Source organism: Cololabis saira, unplaced genomic scaffold (assembly GCF_033807715.1).
Source record: "Cololabis saira isolate AMF1-May2022 unplaced genomic scaffold, fColSai1.1 scf028, whole genome shotgun sequence".
Classification (NCBI taxonomy): Eukaryota; Metazoa; Chordata; class Actinopteri; order Beloniformes; family Belonidae; genus Cololabis; species Cololabis saira.
The window spans coordinates 495,936-517,227 of NW_026906192.1; the positions used below are offsets into that span (position 1 = coordinate 495,936).

Consider the following 21,292-nt stretch of genomic DNA (forward strand, 5'->3'; position numbering starts at 1 on the left):
TTTTGGCATTTTCTAAGCGAGAAACAGTCATTTTGTACCTGAAACACTGTAAGTGGTTTGGTGAGTCCAATAATGAAATTAGTCGCTCAAATCAACTACATAGACACCTTTCTCCAATTTTCTAAGGTTTTCAATAGCTTGCCTTAAAAAATCAGAAGGTAAATCAATGTTATGACAGAAATCCGCTTTTTGGCAGCTTCTCAGCGAGAAACAGTCATTTTGTACCTGAAACACTGTAAGTGGTTTGGTGAGTCCAATAATGAAATGAGTCCCTCAAATCAACTACATAGACTCCTTTCTCCAATTTTCTGACGTTTTCAATAGGTTGCCTTAAAAATTCAGAAGGTAAAACAATGTTATTACAGAAATCCGCTTTTTGTCATTTTCTAGGCGAGAAACAGTCATTTTGTACCTGAAACACTGTAAGTGGTTTGGTGAGTCCAATAATGGAATGAGTCTCTCAAATCAACTACTTAGACTCCTTTCTCCAATTTTCTGACGTTTTCAATAGCTTGCCTTGAAAAATCAGAAGGTAAATCAATGTTATGACAGAAATCCGCTTTTTGGCATTTTCTCAGCGAGAAACAGTCATTTTGTACCTGAAACACTGTAAGTGGTTTGGTGAGTCCAATAATGAAATGAGTCTCTCAAATCAACTACAAAGACACCTTTCTCCAATTTTCTAACATTTTCAATAGCTTGCCTTGAAAAATCAGAAGGTAAATCAATGTTATGACAGAAATCCGCTTTTTGGCATTTTCTCAGCGAGAAACAGTCATTTTGTACCTGAAACACTGTAAGTGGTTTGGTGAGTCCAATAATGAAATGAGTCTCTCAAATCAACTACATAGACTCCTTTTTCCAATTTTCTAACGTTTTCAATAGCTTGCCTTAAAAATTCAGAAGGTAAAACAATGTTATTACAGAAATCCGCTTTTTGGCATTTTCTAGGCGAGAAACAGTCATTTTGTACCTGAAACACTGTAAGTGGTTTGGTGAGTCCAATAATGAAATGAGTCTCTCAAATCAACTACTTAGACTCCTTTGTCCAATTTTCTGACGTTTTCAATAGCTTGCCTTGAAAAATCAGAAGGTAAATCAATGTTATGACAGAAATCCGCTTTTTGGCATTTTCTCAGCGAGAAACAGTCATTTTGTACCTGAAACACTGTAAGTGGTTTGGTGAGTCCAATAATGAAATGAGTCTCTCAAATCAACTACATAGACTCCTTTCTCCAATTTTCTGACGTTTTCAATAGCTTGCCTTGAAAAATCAGAAGGTAAATCAATGTTATTACAGAAATCCGCTTTTTGGCATTTTCTCAGCGAGAAACAGTCATTTTGTACCTGAAACACTGTAAGCGGTTTGGTGAGTCCAATAATGAAATGAGTCCCTCAAATCAACTACATAGACTCCTTTCTCCAATTTTCGGACGTTTTCAATAGCTTGCCTTAAAAAATCAGAAGGTAAATCAATGTTATGACAGAAATCCGCTTTTTGGCATTTTCTCAGCGAGAAAAAATCATTTTGTACCTGAAACACTGTAAGTGATTTGGTGAGTCCAATAATGAAATGAGTCCCTCAAATCAACTACATAGACTCCTTTCTCCAATTTTCTGACGTTTTCAATAGCTTGCCTTAAAAAATCAGAAGGTAAAACAATGTTATTACAGAAATCCGCTTTTTGGCATTTTCTCAGCGAGAAACGGTCATTTTGTACCTGAAACACTGTAAGTGGTTTGGTGAGTCCAATAATGAAATGAGTCTCTCAAATCAACTACATAGACTCCTTTCTCCAATTTTCTGACGTTTTCAATAGCTTGCCTTGAAAAATCAGAAGGTAAAACAATGTTATTACAGAAATCCGCTTTTTGGCATTTTCTCAGCGAGAAACGGTCATTTTGTACCTGAAACACTGTAAGTGGTTTGGTGAGTCCAATAATGAAATGAGTCTCTCAAATCAACTACATAGACACCTTTCTGCAATTTTCTAACGTTTTCAATAGCTTGCCTTAAAAAATCAGAAGGTAAATCAATGTTATGACAGAAATCCGCTTTTTGGCATTTTCTCAGCGAGAAACAGTCATTTTGTACCTGAAACACTGTAAGTGGTTTGGTGAGTCCAATAATGAAATGAGTCCCTCAAATCAACTACATAGACTCCTTTCTCCAAGTTTCTGAAGTTTTCAATAGCTTGCCTTAAAAAATCAGAAGGTAAATCAATGTTATGACAGAAATCCGCTTTTTGGCATTTTCTCAGCGAGAAACAGTCATTTTGTACCTGAAACACTGTAAGTGGTTTGGTGAGTCCAATAATGAAATGAGTCTCTCAAATCAACTACATAGACACCTTTCTGCAATTTTCTTACGTTTTCAATAGCTTGCCTTGAAAATTCAGAAGGTAAATCAATGTTATGACAGAAATCCGCTTTTTGGCATTTTCTCAGCGAGAAACGGTCATTTTGTACCTGAAACACTGTAAGTGGTTTGGTGAGTCCAATAATGAAATGAGTCTCTCAAATCAACTACATAGACACCTTTCTGCAATTTTCTAACGTTTTCAATAGCTTGCCTTAAAAAATCAGAAGGTAAATCAATGTTATGACAGAAATCCGCTTTTTGGCATTTTCTCAGCGAGAAACAGTCATTTTGTACCTGAAACACTGTAAGTGGTTTGGTGAGTCCAATAATGAAATGAGTCCCTCAAATCAACTACATAGACTCCTTTCTCCAAGTTTCTGAAGTTTTCAATAGCTTGCCTTAAAAAATCAGAAGGTAAATCAATGTTATGACAGAAATCCGCTTTTTGGCATTTTCTCAGCGAGAAACAGTCATTTTGTACCTGAAACACTGTAAGTGGTTTGGTGAGTCCAATAATGAAATGAGTCTCTCAAATCAACTACATAGACACCTTTCTGCAATTTTCTTACGTTTTCAATAGCTTGCCTTAAAAAATCAGAAGGTAAATCAATGTTATGACAGAAATCCGCTTTTTGGCATTTTCTCAGCGAGAAACGGTCATTTTGTACCTGAAACACTGTAAGTGGTTTGGTGAGTCCAATAATGAAATGAGTCCCTCAAATCAACTACATAGACTCCTTTCTCCAATTTTCTGACGTTTTCAATAGCTTGCCTTGAAAAATCAGAAGGTAAATCAATGTTATGACAGAAATCCGCTTTTTGGCATTTTCTCAGCGAGAAACAGTCATTTTGTACCTGAAACACTGTAAGTGGTTTGGTGAGTCCAATAATGAAATTAGTCTCTCAAATCAATTACATAGACACCTTTCTGCAATTTTCTAACGTTTTTCAATAGCTTGCCTTAAAAAATCAGAAGGTAAATCAATGTTATGACAGAAATCCGCTTTTTGGCATTTTCTCAGCGAGAAAAAGTCATTTTGTACCTGAAACACTGTAAGTGGTTTGGTGAGTCCAATAATGAAATGAGTCCCTCAAATCAACTACATAGACTCCTTTCTCCAATTTTCTGACGTTTTCAATAGCTTGCCTTAAAAAATCAGAAGGTAAAACAATGTTATTACAGAAATCCGCTTTTTGGCATTTTCTCAGCGAGAAACGGTCATTTTGTACCTGAAACACTGTAAGTGGTTTGGTGAGTCCAATAATGAAATCAGTCCCTCAAATCAACTACATAGACTCCTTTCTCCAATTTTCTGTCGTTTTCAATAGCTTGCCTTAAAAAATCAGAAGGTAAATAAATGTTATGACAGAAATCCGCTTTTTGGCATTTTCTCAGCGAGAAACAGTCATTTTGTACCTGAAACACTGTAAGTGGTTTGGTGAGTCCAATAATGAAATGAGTCTCTCAAATCAACTACATAGACACCTTTCTGCAATTTTCTAACGTTTTCAATAGCTTGCCTTGAAAAATCAGAAGGTAAATCAATGTTATGACAGAAATCCGCTTTTTGGCATTTTCTCAGCGAGAAACAGTCATTTTGTACCTGAAACACTGTAAGTGGTTTGGAGAGTCCAATAATGAAATGAGTCCCTCAAATCAACTACATAGACTCCTTTCTCCAATTTTCTGACGTTTTCAATAGCTTGCCTTAAAAAATCAGAAGGTAAATCAATGTTATGACAGAAATCCGCTTTTTGGCATTTTCTCAGCGAGAAACAGTCATTTTGTACCTGAAACACTGTAAGTGGTTTGGTGAGTCCAATAATGAAATGAGTCCCTCAAATCAACTACATAGACTCCTTTCTCCAATTTTCTGACGTTTTCAATAGCTTGCCTTAAAAAATCAGAAGGTAAAACAATGTTATTACAGAAATCCGCTTTTTGGCATTTTCTCAGCGAGAAACGGTCATTTTGTACCTGAAACACTGTAAGTGGTTTGGTGAGTCCAATAATGAAATGAGTCCCTCAAATCAACTACATAGACTCCTTTCTCCAATTTTCTGATGTTTTCAATAGCTTGCCTTAAAAAATCAGAAGGTAAATCAATGTTATGACAGAAATCCGCTTTTTGGCATTTTCTCAGCGAGAAACAGTCATTTTGTACCTGAAACACTGTAAGTGGTTTGGTGAGTCCAATAATGAAATGAGTCTCTCAAATCAACTACATAGACTCCTTTCTCCAATTTTCTGACGTTTTCAATAGCTTGCCTTGAAAAATCAGAAGGTAAATCAATGTTATTACAGAAATCCGCTTTTTGGCATTTTCTCAGCGAGAAACGGTCATTTTGTACCTGAAACACTGTAAGTGGTTTGGTGAGTCCAATAATGAAATGAGTCTCTCAAATCAACTACATAGACTCCTTTCTCCAATTTTCTGACGTTTTCAATAGCTTGCCTTGAAAAATCAGAAGGTAAATCAATGTTATGACAGAAATCCGCTTTTTGGCATTTTCTCAGCGAGAAACAGTCATTTTGTACCTGAAACACTGTAAGTGGTTTGGTGAGTCCAATAATGAAATGAGTCTCTCAAATCAACTACATAGACTCATTTCTCCAATTTTCTGACGTTTTCAATAGCTTGCCTTGAAAAATCAGAAGGTAAATCAATGTTATGACAGAAATCCGCTTTTTGGCATTTTCTCAGCGAGAAACAGTCATTTTGTACCTGAAACACTGTAAGTGATTTGGTGAGTCCAATAATGAAATGAGTCGCTCAAATCAACTACATAGACACCTTTCTCCAATTTTCTAACGTTTTCAATAGCTTGCCTTAAAAAATCAGAAGGTAAATCAATGTTATGACAGAAATCCGCTTTTTGGCATTTTCTCAGCGAGAAACGGTCATTTTGTACCTGAAACACTGTAAGTGGTTTGGTGAGTCCAATAATGAAATGAGTCCCTCAAATCAACTACATAGACTCCTTTCTCCAATTTTCTGACGTTTTCAATAGCTTGCCTTAAAAAATCAGAAGGTAAATCAATGTTATGACAGAAATCCGCTTTTTGGCATTTTCTCAGCGAGAAACAGTCATTTTGTACCTGAAACACTGTAAGTGGTTTGGTGAGTCCAATAATGAAATGAGTCTCTCAAATCAACTACATAGACTCCTTTTTCCAATTTTCTAAGTTTTCAATAGCTTGCCTTAAAAAATCAGAAGGTAAAACAATGTTATGACAGAAATCCGCTTTTTGGCATTTTCTCAGCGAGAAACGGTCATTTTGTACCTGAAACACTGTAAGTGGTTTGGTGAGTCCAATAATGAAATGAGTCCCTCAAATCAACTACATAGACTCCTTTCTCCAATTTTCTGACGTTTTCAATAGCTTGCCTTAAAAAATCAGAAGGTAAATCAATGTTATGACAGAAATCCGCTTTTTTGCATTTTCTCAGCGAGAAACAGTCATTTTGTACCTGAAACACTGTAAGTGGTTTGGTGAGTCCAATAATGAAATGAGTCTCTCAAATCAACTACATAGACTCCTTTTTCCAATTTTCTAACGTTTTCGATAGCTTGCCTTAAAAAATCAGAAGGTAAAACAATGTTATTACAGAAATCCGTTTTTTGGCATTTTCTCAGCGAGAAACGGTCATTTTGTACCTGAAACACTGTAAGTGGTTTGGTGAGTCCAATAATGAAATGAGTCCCTCAAATCAACTACATAGACTCCTTTCTCCAATTTTCTGACGTTTTCAATAGCTTGCCTTAAAAAATCAGAAGGTAAATCAATGTTATGACAGAAATCCGCTTTTTTGCATTTTCTCAGCGAGAAACAGTCATTTTGTACCTGAAACACTGTAAGTGGTTTGGTGAGTCCAATAATGAAATGAGTCTCTCAAATCAACTACATAGACTCCTTTTTCCAATTTTCTAACGTTTTCAATAGCTTGCCTTAAAAAATCAGAAGGTAAAACAATGTTATGACAGAAATCCGCTTTTTGGCATTTTCTCAGCGAGAAACAGTCATTTTGTACCTGAAACAAGACGACTGCCTAATTTGCAGTTATTAATCATATCCAGTACTGTCTTTCAAAAGTAATCAGTTGGCTTCCCTTGTGGTACATCTACCCAGCATGGTAATACCCATGGATGATTTTTAATTTTACCGCACCAGGACAACTTATATGAAATCACACATTTATTTCTAACATGAATGATTTGAAGATAGGATTTTTTTTTCGTTACGCCCGCCATTTTCAAAGCATGCAAGTTTCCGTAGTGTAGTGGTTATCACGTTCGCCTAACACGCGAAAGGTCCCCTGTTCGAAACTGGGCGGAAACATGTATTACTGCAATAATATTATTTGGACTTGGAAAACCCCTCCAATCCTCTTCTTGGTGCTCGGCACAGGAAGGTCGACCATCTCTTTCTCGCATTGGGTCTTATGCAGAAATGAATTTCGTTGCAGTTCCACAACTGATTAAAAGCCAGTCATTCCCCATTTACCTAATCTTTCAAATGTCCAACTTTACAGGAAAAAAAGAAGCATATTACAGAGATTTTTTACAGGATCTTTTCGTCATGCCCGCCTTTTTCAAAACATGTAAGTCACTAGCTCCACCACCAAACCCCAGCAGCATTAACACCAGACCCCACTAGCTCCACCACCAGACCCCAGGAGCTTCCAACACCAGACCACACTAGCTCCACCACCATACCCCAGCAGCATCACCACCAGACCCCAGGAGCTTCCACCACCAGACCCCAGGAGCTTCCACCACCAGACCCCAGGAGCTTCCACCACCAGACCCCAGGAGCTTCCACCAGACCCCAGCAGCATAACCACCAGACCCCACTAGCTCCACCACCAGACCCCAGCAGCATTACCACCAGACCCCATCCACCACCAGACCCTACTAGCTCCACCACCAGACCCCAGCAGCATTACCACCAGACCCCATCCACCACAAGACCCCACTAGCTCCACCACCAGACCACAGCAGCATCACCACCAGACCCCATCCACCACCAGACCCTACTAGCTCCACCACCAGACCCCAGGAGCTTCCAACACCAGACCCCACTAGCTCCACCACCAGACCCCAGCAGCATCAGCACCAGACCCCAGGAGCTTCCACCACCAGACCCCAGGAGCTTCCACCACCAGACCCCAGGAGCTTCCACCACCAGACCCCAGGAGCTTCCACCACCAGACCTCAGGAGCTTCCACCACCAGACCCCAGGAGCTTCCACCACCAGACCCCAGCAGCATCAGCACCAGACCCCAGCAGCATCACCACCAGAACCCAGGAGCTTCCACCACCACACCCCAGGAGCTTCCATCACCAGACCCCAGGAGCTTCCACCACCAGACCCCTCTAGCTGCACCACCAGACCCCAGCAGCATCACCACCACACCTCAGGAGCTTCCACCACCAAACCCTAACAACAACTCAACAACCTCAAAAACCCGGCTCACCTGGAGCCACCCAAAGACCCGGCTCACCGTCCGAACCCGGGGACCCGCTTTTAAGCCCCCCACCGACCGGCCACTGGAGTGAAAGAGCCAGCCCTTGGGCCTGGAGGACCAGGGCCCTGGTACCATAAACACCCAGACGCTCCTAGCACCATGGACAGCACTCTGTCAGATGCTCAAGCGCATATTGTTTTTTACTCATGTTCTGGTTTCAGGACCACAATAAAAACACAATAAAAGCTGAACAGGGTTCCATGGTGTAATGGTTAGCACTCTGGACTTTGACCCCAGGAGCTTCCACCACCAGACACCACTAGCTCCACCACCAGACGACAGCAGCATCACCACCACACCTCAGGAGCTTCCACCACCAGACACCACTAGCTCCACCACCAGACCCCAGCAGCATCACCACCAGACCCCAGCAGCATCACCACCAGACCCCAGGAGCTTCCACCACCAGACCCCAGGAATTTCCATCACCAGACCCAAGGAGCTTCCATCACCTGACCCCAGGAGCTTCCATCACCAGACCCCAGGAGCTTCCACCACCAGACCCCAGGAGCTTCCAACACCAGACCACACTAGCTCCACCACCATACCCCAGCAGCATCACCACCAGACCCCAGGAGCTTCCACCACCAGACCCCAGGAGCTTCCACCACCAGACCCCAGGAGCTTCCACCACCAGACCCCAGGAGCTTCCACCAGACCCCAGCAGCATAACCACCAGACCCCACTAGCTCCACCACCAGACCCCAGCAGCATTACCACCAGACCCCATCCACCACCAGACCCTACTAGCTCCACCACCAGACCCCAGCAGCATTACCACCAGACCCCATCCACCACAAGACCCCACTAGCTCCACCACCAGACCACAGCAGCATCACCACCAGACCCCATCCACCACCAGACCCTACTAGCTCCACCACCAGACCCCAGGAGCTTCCAACACCAGACCCCACTAGCTCCACCACCAGACCCCAGCAGCATCAGCACCAGACCCCAGGAGCTTCCACCACCAGACCCCAGGAGCTTCCACCACCAGACCCCAGGAGCTTCCACCACCAGACCCCAGGAGCTTCCACCACCAGACCTCAGGAGCTTCCACCACCAGACCCCAGGAGCTTCCACCACCAGACCCCAGCAGCATCAGCACCAGACCCCAGCAGCATCACCACCAGAACCCAGGAGCTTCCACCACCACACCCCAGGAGCTTCCATCACCAGACCCCAGGAGCTTCCACCACCAGACCTCTCTAGCTGCACCACCAGACCCCAGCAGCATCACCACCACACCTCAGGAGCTTCCACCACCAAACCCTAACAACAACTCAACAACCTCAAAAACCCGGCTCACCTGGAGCCACCCAAAGACCCGGCTCACCGTCCGAACCCGGGGACCCGCTTTTAAGCCCCCCACCGACCGGCCACTGGAGTGAAAGAGCCAGCCCTTGGGCCTGGTGGACCAGGGCCCTGGTACCATAAACACCCAGACGCTCCTAGCACCATGGACAGCACTCTGTCAGATGCTCAAGCGCATATTGTTTTTTACTCATGTTCTGGTTTCAGGACCACAATAAAAACACAATAAAAGCTGAACAGGGTTCCATGGTGTAATGGTTAGCACTCTGGACTTTGACCCCAGGAGCTTCCACCACCAGACACCACTAGCTCCACCACCAGACGACAGCAGCATCACCACCACACCTCAGGAGCTTCCACCACCAGACACCACTAGCTCCACCACCAGACCCCAGCAGCATCACCACCAGACCCCAGCAGCATCACCACCAGACCCCAGGAGCTTCCACCACCAGACCCCAGGAATTTCCATCACCAGACCCAAGGAGCTTCCATCACCTGACCCCAGGAGCTTCCATCACCAGACCCCAGGAGCTTCCACCACCAGACCCCACTAGCTGCACCACCAGACCCCAGCAGCATCACCACCACACCTCAGGAGCTTCCACCACCAGACCCCAACAACAACTCAACAACCTCAACAACCCGGCTCACCTGGAGCCACCCAGAGACCCGGCTCACCGTCCGAACCAGGGGACCCGCTTTTAAGTCCCCTACCCCCCTCCCCCCCACTGTGTGGCGGAGTCACATCCTGCTTATACAGCAGAGTGGCGCAGCGGAAGCGTGCTGGGCCCATAACCCAGAGGTCGATGGATCGAAACCATCCTCTGCTACTTAAGAGATCCTCTCATACATGAGATGTGAGAGATTAACTGAAATCTATCCAGAGCTTTTTGGAAACAAGAAAGTGGATGTATGATCTATGAACATACTGCACTGACTGTTGATGAAAATGCATTTAATCAAAATGAGGATGAAAATATGTCTCAACCTAATAAAGTAAAACCAACCATTTTAAAATAAAGACTCTAAATTGTCTATTTCTGAAGATTCACACACACACACACACACACAGCTGACAGGTTGTTGTGGCCGAGTGGTTAAGGCGATGGACTAGAAATCCATTGGGGATTCCCCGCGCAGGTTGGAATCCTGCCAACAACGAGTAATGTTTGAATGTGCAAGACGACAGCCTAATTTGCAGTTATTAATCATATCCAGTACTGTCTTTCAAAAGTAATCAGTTGGCTTCCCTTGTGGTACATTTTGTATTTTCTACCCAGCATGGTAATACCCAAAATGCAGCAGCACGAGTACTGACAGGAATTAGCAGGAGAGACCACGTCTCTCCAGTGTTAGCGTCGCTCCATTGGTTACCCGTAAAATTCAGAATCCAATTTAAAATTGTATTACTTGCGTATAAAGCCCAAAACGGCTTAGCTCCGCATTATTTGCAAGACCTGATAATGCCTTATGTTCCTGTCAGAGCTCTCCGTTCTCAGAGTGCAGGTTTACTTGTAGTTCCTAGAGTATCTAAATGTATATTTGGAGGGCGGGCGTTCTGCTATCAGGCGCCACTACTATGGAACCAACTTCCAATCTGGGTTAAGGGGGCTGACACCACCTCCACCTTTAAAACTAAACTTAAAACATTTCTGTTTAGTAAAGCCTATAGTTAGTGTTTAGTAAACCTCTAGCTGGTGTTGGTAAATCTCTAGGTAGTGTAAACTTTAGTGTGTCAGAGTCGCTCCTGTGGTTTCTTGTGCTGGCCCCCCCCTTCTGCTCCCTTTTCTCTCTTTTGTCCATGTTGCAGCATCCTTTGCCGGACACCGGAACCTGCAGGTGGTCGTGGGTGGCTTGTAGCTTGCATTACGGAGCACAAGTCTTTCCCCGACCCTGCACCCCAACCTGGGACTTGCTGATTGGGCCGGAGCTTCGGGAGCTGCGTGCTGGCCTGCGGTCCCCACCCCTGGTCATCCCGTTGCTGCCCCCCCCTTCTCCTCCCTTTTCTCTCTTTTGTCCTGCAGGTGGCCATGGGTGGCTTGTAGCTTGCATTACGGAGCACAAGTCTTTTCCTGACCCTGCACCCCAACCTGGGACTTGCTGATTGGGCCGGAGCTTCGGGAGCTGTGTGCTGGCCTGCGGTCCCCACCCCCAGTCATCCCGTTGCTGCTTCCGCCTGCCTGCTGTGCTGTTGCCGTCCCTGACCCACCAGTCTGGCCCTCGGCAGGAGGGTCCCCCCTGATGAGCCTGGTCCTGCTCAAGGTTTCTTCCCTCCTAAAGGGGAGTTTTTCCTTGCCACTGTTTGGCTTAAGGTTTTTCTCCCACTAAGGGAGTTTTTACCTGCCATTGTTTATGTAATAACTGCTCGGGGGTCATGTTCTGGGTATGGGTCTCTGTAAAGCGTCTAGAGACAACTCTGTTGTATTAGACGCTATATAAATAAAATTGAATTGAATTGAATTGAATGGATGATTTTTAATTTTACCGCACCAGGACAACTTATATGAAATCACACATTTATTTCTAACATGAATGATTTGAAGATAGGATTTTTTTTTCGTTACGCCCGCCATTTTCAAAGCATGCAAGTTTTCGTAGTGTAGTGGTTATCACGCTCGCCTAACACGCGAAAGGTCCCCTGTTCGAAACTGGGCGGAAACATGTATTACTGCAATAATATTATTTGGACTTGGAAAACCCCTCTAATCCTCTTCTTGGTGCTCGGCACAGGAAGGTCGACCATCTCTTTCTCGCATTGGGTCTTATGCAGAAATGAATTTCGTTGCAGTTCCACAACTGATTAAAAGCCAGTCATTCCTCATTTACCTAATCTTTCAAATGTCCAACTTTACAGGAAAAAAAGAAACATATTACAGAGATTTTTTACAGGATCTTTTCGTCATGCCCGCCTTTTTCAAAACATGTAAGTCACTAGCTCCACCACCAAACCCCAGCAGCATTAACACCAGACCCCACTAGCTCCACCACCAGACCCCAGGAGCTTCCAACACCAGACCCCACTAGCTCCACCACCATACCCCAGCAGCATCACCACCAGACCCCAGGAGCTTCCACCACCAGACCCCAGGAGCTTCCACCACCAGACCTCAGGAGCTTCCACCACCAGACCCCAGGAGCTTCCACCAGACCCCAGCAGCATTACCACCAGACCCCATCCACCACAAGACCCCACTAGCTCCACCACCAGACCCCAGCAGCATCACCACCAGACCCCATCCACCACCAGACCCTACTAGCTCCACCACCAGACCCCAGGAGCTTCCAACACCAGACCCCACTAGCTCCACCACCGGACCCCAGCAGCATCAGAACCAGACCCCAGGAGCTTCCACCACCAGACCCCAGGAGCTTCCACCACCAGACCCCAGGAGCTTCCACCACCAGACCCCAGGAGCTTCCACCACCAGACCTCAGGAGCTTCCACCACCAGACCCCAGGAGCTTCCACCACCAGACCCCAGCAGCATCATCACCAGACCCCAGCAGCATCACCACCAGAACCCAGGAGCTTCCACCACCACACCCCAGGAGCTTCCATCACCAGACCCCAGGAGCTTCCACCACCAGACCCCTCTAGCTGCACCACCAGACCCCAGCAGCATCACCACCACACCTCAGGAGCTTTCACCACCAAACCCTAACAACAACTCAACAACCTCAAAAACCCGGCTCACCTGGAGCCACCCAAAGACCCGGCTCACCGTCCGAACCCGGGGACCCGCTTTTAAGCACCCCACCGACCGGCCACTGGAGTGAAAGAGCCAGCCCTTGGGCCTGGAGGACCAGGGCCCTGGTACCATAAACACCCAGACGCTCCTAGCACCATGGACAGCACTCTGTCAGATGCTCAAGCGCATATTGTTTTTTACTCATGTTCTGGTTTCAGGACCACAATAAAAACACAATAAAAGCTGAACAGGGTTCCATGGTGTAATGGTTAGCACTCTGGACTTTGACCCCAGGAGCTTCCACCACCAGACACCACTAGCTCCACCACCAGACGACAGCAGCATCACCACCACACCTCAGGAGCTTCCACCACCAGACACCACTAGCTCCACCACCAGACCCCAGCAGCATCACCACCAGACCCCAGCAGCATCACTACCAGACCCCAGGAGCTTCCACCACCAGACCCCAGGAATTTCCATCACCAGACCCAAGGAGCTTCCATCACCTGACCCCAGGAGCTTCCATCACCAGACCCCAGGAGCTTCCACCACCAGACCCCACTAGCTGCACCACCAGACCCCAGCAGCATCACCACCACACCTCAGGAGCTTCCACCACCAGACCCTGACAACAACTCAACAACCTCAACAACCCGGCTCACCTGGAGCCACCCAGAGACCCGGCTCACCGTCCGAACCAGGGGACCCGCTTTTAAGTCCCCTCCCCCCCTCCCCCCCACTGTGTGGCGGAGTCACATCCTGGTTATACAGCAGAGCGGCGCAGCGGAAGCGTGCTGGGCCCATAACCCAGAGGTCGATGGATCGAAACCATCCTCTGCTAATTAAGAGATCCTCTCATACATGAGATGTGAGAGATTAACTGAAATCTATCCAGAGCTTTTTGGAAACAAGAAAGTGGAGGTATGATCTATGAACATACTGCACTGACTGTTGATGAAAATGCATTTAATCAAAATGAGGATGAAAATATGTCTCAACCTAATAAAGTAAAACCAACCATTTTAAAATGAAGTAAAACCAACCATTTTAAAATAAAGACTCTAAATTGTCTATTTCTGAAGATTCACACACACACACACACACACACACACACACACACACACACACACACACACACACACACACACACACACACACACACATACACACAGCTGACAGGTTGTTGTGGCCGAGTGGTTAAGGCGATGGACTAGAAATCCATTGGGGATTCCCCGCGCAGGTTCGAATCCTGCCAACAATGAGTAATGTTTGAATGTGCAAGACGACTGCCTAATTTGCAGTTATTAATCATATCCAGTACTGTCTTTCAAAAGTAATCAGTTGGCTTCCCTTGTGGTACATTTTGTATTTTCTACCCAGCATGGTAATACCGATGGATGATTTTTAATTTTACCGCACCAGGACAACTTATATGAAATCACACATTTATTTCTAACAAGAATGATTTGAAGATAGGATTTTTTTTTTCGTTACGCCCGCCATTTTCAAAGCATGCAAGTTTCCGTAGTGTAGTGGTTATCACGTTCGCCTAACACGCGAAAGGTCCCGTGTTCGAAACTGGGCGGAAACATGTATTACTGCAATAATATTATTTGGACTTGGAAAACCCCTCTAATCCTCTTCTTGGTGCTCGGCACAGGAAGGTCGACCATCCCTTTCTCGCATTGGGTCTTATGCAGAAATGAATTTCGTTGCAGTTCCACAACTGATTAAAAGCCAGTCATTCCTCATTTACCTAATCTTTCAAATGTCCAACTTTACAGGAAAAAAAGAAACATATTACAGAGATTTTTTACAGGATCTTTTCGTCATGCCCGCCTTTTTCAAAACATGTAAGTCACTAGCTCCACCACCAAACCCCAGCAGCATTAACACCAGACCCCACTAGCTCCACCACCAGACCCCAGGAGCTTCCAACACCAGACCCCACTAGCTCCACCACCATACCCCAGCAGCATCACCACCAGACCCCAGGAGCTTCCACCACCAGACCCCAGGAGCTTCCACCACCAGACCTCAGGAGCTTCCACCAGACCCCAGCAGCATCACCACCAGACCCCACTAGCTCCACCACCAGACCCCAGCAGCATTACCACCAGACCCCATCCACCACCAGACCCTACTAGCTCCACCACCAGACCCCAGCAGCATTACCACCAGACCCCATCCACCACAAGACCCCACTAGCTCCACCACCAGACCCCAGCAGCATCACCACCAGACCCCATCCACCACCAGACCCTACTAGCTCCACCACCAGACCCCAGGAGCTTCCAACACCAGACCCCACTAGCTCCACCACCGGACCCCAGCAGCATCAGCACCAGACCCCACTAGCTCCACCACCGGACCCCAGCAGCATCAGCACCAGACCCCAGGAGCTTCCACCACCAGACCCCAGGAGCTTCCACCACCAGACCCCAGGAGCTTCCACCACCAGACCCCAGGAGCTTCCACCACCAGACCTCAGGAGCTTCCACCACCAGACCCCAGGAGCTTCCACCACCAGACCCCAGCAGCATCAGCACCAGACCCCAGCAGCATCACCACCAGAACCCAGGAGCTTCCACCACCACACCCCAGGAGCTTCCATCACCAGACCCCAGGAGCTTCCACCACCAGACCCCTCTAGCTGCACCACCAGACCCCAGCAGCATCACCACCACACCTCAGGAGCTTCCACCACCAAACCCTAACAACAACTCAACAACCTCAAAAACCCGGCTCACCTGGAGCCACCCAAAGACCCGGCTCACCGTCCGAACCCGGGGACCCGCTTTTAAGCCCCCCACCGACCGGCCACTGGAGTGAAAGAGCCAGCCCTTGGGCCTGGAGGACCAGGGCCCTGGTACCATAAACACCCAGACGCTCCTAGCACCATGGACAGCACTCTGTCAGATGCTCAAGCGCATATTGTTTTTTACTCATGTTCTGGTTTCAGGACCACAATAAAAACACAATAAAAGCTGAACAGGGTTCCATGGTGTAATGGTTAGCACTCTGGACTTTGACCCCAGGAGCTTCCACCACCAGACACCACTAGCTCCACCACCAGACGACAGCAGCATCACCACCACACCTCAGGAGCTTCCACCACCAGACACCACTAGCTCCTCCACCAGACCCCAGCAGCATCACCACCAGACCCCAGGAGCTTCCACCACCAGACCCCAGGAATTTCCATCACCAGACCCAAGGAGCTTCCATCACCTGACCCCAGGAGCTTCCATCACCAGACCCCAGGAGCTTCCACCACCAGACCCCACTAGCTGCACCACCAGACCCCAGCAGCATCACCACCACACCTCAGGAGCTTACACCACCAGACCCCAACAACAACTCAACAACCTCAACAACCTCAACAACCCGGCTCACCTGGAGCCACCCAGAGACCCGGCTCACCGTCCGAACCAGGGGACCCGCTTTTAAGTCCCCTACCCCCCTCCCCCCCACTGTGTGGCGGAGTCACATTCTGGTTATACAGCAGAGTGGCGCAGCGGAAGCGTGCTGGGCCCATAACCCAGAGGTCGATGGATCGAAACCATCCTCTGCTACTTAAGAGATCCTCTCATACATGAGATGTGAGAGATTAACTGAAATCTATCCAGAGCTTTTTGGAAACAAGAAAGTGGATGTATGAACTATGAACATACTGGCTGTTGATGCTGACTGTTGATGAAAATGCTGTTGATGAAAATGCATTTAATCAAAATGAGGATGAAAATATGTCTCAACCTAATAAAGTAAAACCAACCATTTTAAAATGAAGTAAAACCAACCATTTTAAAATAAAGACTCTAAATTGTCTATTTCTGAAGATTCACACACACACACACACACATACACACAGCTGACAGGTTGTTGTGGCCGAGTGGTTAAGGCGATGGACTAGAAATCCATTGGGGATTCCCCGCGCAGGTTCGAATCCTGCCAACAACGAGTAATGTTTGAATGTGCAAGACGACTGCCTAATTTGCAGTTATTAATCATATCCAGTACTGTCTTTCAAAAGTAATCAGTTGGCTTCCCTTGTGGTACATTTTGTATTTTCTACCCAGCATGGTAATACCGATGGATGATTTTTAATTTTACCGCACCAGGACAACTTATATGAAATCACACATTTATTTCTAACATGAATGATTTGAAGATAGGATTTTTTTTTCGTTACGCCCGCCATTTTCAAAGCATGCAAGTTTTCGTAGTGTAGTGGTTATCACGTTCGCCTAACACGCGAAGGGTCCCCTGTTCGAAACTGGGCGGAAACATGTATTACTGCAATAATATTATTTGGACTTGGAAAACCCCTCTAATCCTCTTCTTGGTGCTCGGCACAGGAAGGTCGACCATCTCTTTCTCGCATTGGGTCTTATGCAGAAATGAATTTCGTTGCAGTTCCACAACTGATTAAAAGCCAGTCATTCCCCATTTACCTAATCTTTAAAATGTCCAACTTTACAGGAAAAAAAGAAACATATTACAGAGATTTTTTACAGGATCTTTTCGTCATGCCCGCCTTTTTCAAAACATGTAAGTCACTAGCTCCACCACCAAACCCCAGCAGCATTAACACCAGACCCCACTAGCTCCACCACCAGACCCCAGGAGCTTCCAACACCAGACCCCACTAGCTCCACCACCATACCCCAGCAGCATCACCACCAGACCCCAGGAGCTTCCACCACCAGACCTCAGGAGCTTCCACCACCAGACCCCAGGAGCTTCCACCAGACCCCAGCAGCATCACCACCAGACCCCACTAGCTCCACCACCAGACCCCAGCAGCATTACCACCAGACCCCATCCACCACCAGACCCTACTAGCTCCACCACCAGACCCCAGCAGCATTACCACCAGACCCCATCCACCACAAGACCCCACTAGCTCCACCACCAGACCCCAGCAGCATCACCACCAGACACCATCCACCACCAGACCCTACTAGCTCCACCACCAGACCCCAGGAGCTTCCAACACCAGACCCCACTAGCTCCACCACCGGACCCCAGCAGCATCAGCACCAGACCCCAGGAGCTTCCACCACCAGACCCCAGGAGCTTCCACCACCAGACCCCAGGAGCTTCCACCACCAGACCCCAGGAGCTTCCACCACCAGACCTCAGGAGCTTCCACCACCAGACCCCAGGAGCTTCCACCACCAGACCCCAGCAGCATCAGCACCAGACCCCAGCAGCATCACCACCAGAACCCAGGAGCTTCCACCACCACACCCCAGGAGCTTCCATCACCAGACCCCAGGAGCTTCCACCACCAGACCCCTCTAGCTGCACCACCAGACCCCAGCAGCATCACCACCACACCTCAGGAGCTTCCACCACCAAACCCTAACAACAACTCAACAACCTCAAAAACCCGGCTCACCTGGAGCCACCCAAAGACCCGGCTCACCGGCCGAACCCGGGGACCCGCTTTTAAGCCCCCCACCGACCGGCCACTGGAGTGAAAGAGCCAGCCCTTGGGCCTGGAGGACCAGGGCCCTGGTACCATAAACACCCAGACGCTCCTAGCACCATGGACAGCACTCTGTCAGATGCTCAAGCGCATATTGTTTTTTACTCATGTTCTGGTTTCAGGACCACAATAAAAACACAATAAAAGCTGAACAGGGTTCCATGGTGTAATGGTTAGCACTCTGGACTTTGACCCCAGGAGCTTCCACCACCAGACACCACTAGCTCCACCACCAGACGACAGCAGCATCACCACCACACCTCAGGAGCTTCCACCACCAGACACCACTAGCTCCACCACCAGACCCCAGCAGCATCATCACCAGACCCCAGCAGCATCACCACCAGACCCCAGGAGCTTCCACCACCAGACCCCAGGAATTTCCATCACCAGACCCAAGGAGCTTCCATCACCTGACCCCAGGAGCTTCCATCACCAGACCCCAGGAGCTTCCACCACCAGACCCCACTAGCTGCACCACCAGACCCCAGCAGCATCACCACCACACCTCAGGAGCTTCCACCACCAGACCCCAACAACAACTCAACAACCTCAACAACCCGGCTCACCTGGAGCCACCCAGAGACCCGGCTCACCGTCCGAACCAGGGGACCCGCTTTTAAGAGCCCTACCCTCCTCCCCCCCACTGTGTGGCGGAGTCACATCCTGGTTATACAGCAGAGTGGCGCAGCGGAAGCGTGCTGGGCCCATAACCCAGAGGTCGATGGATCGAAACCATCCTCTGCTACTTAAGAGATCCTCTCATACATGAGATGTGAGAGATTAACTGAAATCTATCCAGAGCTTTTTGGAAACAAGAAAGTGGATGTATGATCTATGAACATACTGCACTGACTGTTGATGAAAATGCATTTAATCAAAATGAGGATGAAAATATGTCTCAACCTAATAAAGTAAAACCAACCATTTTAAAATAAAGTAAAACCAACCATTTTAAAATAAAGACTCTAAATTGTCTATTTCTGAAGATTCACACACACACACACACACACACACACACACACACATACACATAGCTGACAGGTTGTTGTGGCCGAGTGGTTAAGGCGATGGACTAGAAATCCATTGGGGATTCCCCGCGCAGGTTCGAATCCCGCCAACAACGAGTAATGTTTGAATGTGCAAGACGACAGCCTAATTTGCAGTTATTAATCATATCCAGTACTGTCTTTCAAAAGTAATCAGTTGGCTTCCCTTGTGGTACATTTTGTATTTTCTACCCAGCATGGTAATACCGATGGATGATTTTTAATTTTACCGCACCAGGACAACTTATATGAAATCACACATTTATTTCTAACATGAATGATTTGAAGATAGGATTTTTTTTTCGTTACGCCCGCCATTTTCAAAGCATGCAAGTTTCTGTAGTGTAGTGGTTATGAAGTTTGCCTAACACGCGAAAGGTCCCCTGTTCGAAACTGGGGGCAAACATGTATTACTGCAATAATATTATTTGGACTTGTAAAACCCCTCTAATCCTCTTCTTGGTGCTCGGCACAGGAAGGTCGACCATCTCTTTCTCGCATTGGGTCTTATGCAGAAATGAATTTCGTTGCAGTTCCACAACTGATTAAAAGCCAGTCATTCCCCATTTACCTAATCTTTCAAATGTCCAACTTTACCGGAAAAAAAGAAACATATTACAGAGATTTTTTACAGGATCTTTTCGTCATGCCCGCCTTTTTCAAAACATGTAAGTCACTAGCTCCACCACCAAACCCCAGCAGCATTAACACCAGACCCCACTAGCTCCACCACCAGACCCCAGGAGCTTCCAACACCAGACCCCACTAGCTCCACCACCATACCCCAGCAGCATCACCACCAGACCCCAGCAGCATCACCACCAGACCCCAGGAGCTTCCACCACCAGACCCCAGGAGCTTCCACCACCAGACCTCAGGAGCTTCCACCACCAGACCCCAGCAGCATCACCACCAGACCCCAGGAGCTTCCACCACCAGACCCCAGGAGCTTCCACCACCAGACCCCAGGAGCTTCCACCACCAGACCTCAGGAGCTTCCACCACCAGACCCCAGGAGCTTCCACCAGACCCCAGCAGCATCACCACCAGACCCCACTAGCTCCACCACCAGACCCCAGCAGCATTACCACCAGACCCCATCCACCACCAGACCCTACTAGCTCCACCACCAGACCCCAGCAGCATTACCACCAGACCCCATCCACCACAAGACCCCACTAGCTCCACCACCAGACCCCAGCAGCATCACCACCAGACCCCATCCACCACCAGACCCTACTAGCTCCACCACCAGACCCCAGGAGCTTCCAACAACAGACCCCACTAGCTCCACCACCAGACCCCAGCAGCATCAGCACCAGACCCCAGGAGCTTCCACCACCAGACCCCAGGAGCTTCCACCACCAGACCCCAGGAGCTTCCACCACCAGACCTCAGGAGCTTCCACCACCAGACCCCAGGAGCTTCCACCACCAGACCCCAGCAGCATCAGCACCAGACCCCAGCAGCATCACCACCAGAACCCAGGAGCTTCCACCACCACACCCCAGGAGCTTCCATCACCAGACCCCAGGAGCTTCCACCACCAGACCCCTCTAGCTGCACCACCAGACCCCAGCAGCATCCCCACCACACCTCAGGAGCTTCCACCACCAAACCCTAACAACAACTCAACAACCTCAAAAACCCGGCTCACCTGGAGCCACCCAAAGACCCGGCTCACCGTCCGAACCCGGGGACCCGCTTTTAAGCCCCCCACCGACCGGCCACTGGAGTGAAAGAGCCAGCCCTTGGGCCTGGAGGACCAGGGCCCTGGTACCATAAACACCCAGACGCTCCTAGCACCATGGACAGCACTCTGTCAGATGCTCAAGCGCATATTGTTTT

General features: G+C 47.8%; 9 non-coding genes across 9 annotated transcripts; all 9 read left to right on the forward strand.

Moving 5' to 3' along the window:
• The first annotated feature begins 6,631 nt into the window (after positions 1-6,631).
• Positions 6,632-6,704, forward strand: trnav-aac (transfer RNA valine (anticodon AAC)). The gene has a single exon. It is a non-coding gene; the product is annotated as a tRNA-Val (tRNA).
• Positions 6,705-9,968: 3,264 nt separating this feature from the next.
• trnam-cau (transfer RNA methionine (anticodon CAU)) lies at positions 9,969-10,040 on the forward strand. Its single transcript has one exon. It is a non-coding gene; the product is annotated as a tRNA-Met (tRNA).
• Positions 10,041-14,080: 4,040 nt separating this feature from the next.
• On the forward strand, positions 14,081-14,162 carry trnas-aga (transfer RNA serine (anticodon AGA)). The gene has a single exon. It is a non-coding gene; the product is annotated as a tRNA-Ser (tRNA).
• A 257-nt stretch (positions 14,163-14,419) lies between these two features.
• trnav-aac (transfer RNA valine (anticodon AAC)) lies at positions 14,420-14,492 on the forward strand. The gene has a single exon. It is a non-coding gene; the product is annotated as a tRNA-Val (tRNA).
• A 1,912-nt stretch (positions 14,493-16,404) lies between these two features.
• On the forward strand, positions 16,405-16,476 carry trnam-cau (transfer RNA methionine (anticodon CAU)). Its single transcript has one exon. It is a non-coding gene; the product is annotated as a tRNA-Met (tRNA).
• Positions 16,477-16,779: 303 nt separating this feature from the next.
• On the forward strand, positions 16,780-16,861 carry trnas-aga (transfer RNA serine (anticodon AGA)). The gene has a single exon. It is a non-coding gene; the product is annotated as a tRNA-Ser (tRNA).
• A 256-nt stretch (positions 16,862-17,117) lies between these two features.
• Positions 17,118-17,190, forward strand: trnav-aac (transfer RNA valine (anticodon AAC)). The gene has a single exon. It is a non-coding gene; the product is annotated as a tRNA-Val (tRNA).
• Positions 17,191-19,071: 1,881 nt separating this feature from the next.
• trnam-cau (transfer RNA methionine (anticodon CAU)) lies at positions 19,072-19,143 on the forward strand. The gene has a single exon. It is a non-coding gene; the product is annotated as a tRNA-Met (tRNA).
• A 296-nt stretch (positions 19,144-19,439) lies between these two features.
• On the forward strand, positions 19,440-19,521 carry trnas-aga (transfer RNA serine (anticodon AGA)). Its single transcript has one exon. It is a non-coding gene; the product is annotated as a tRNA-Ser (tRNA).
• Positions 19,522-21,292: the final 1,771 nt, after the last annotated feature.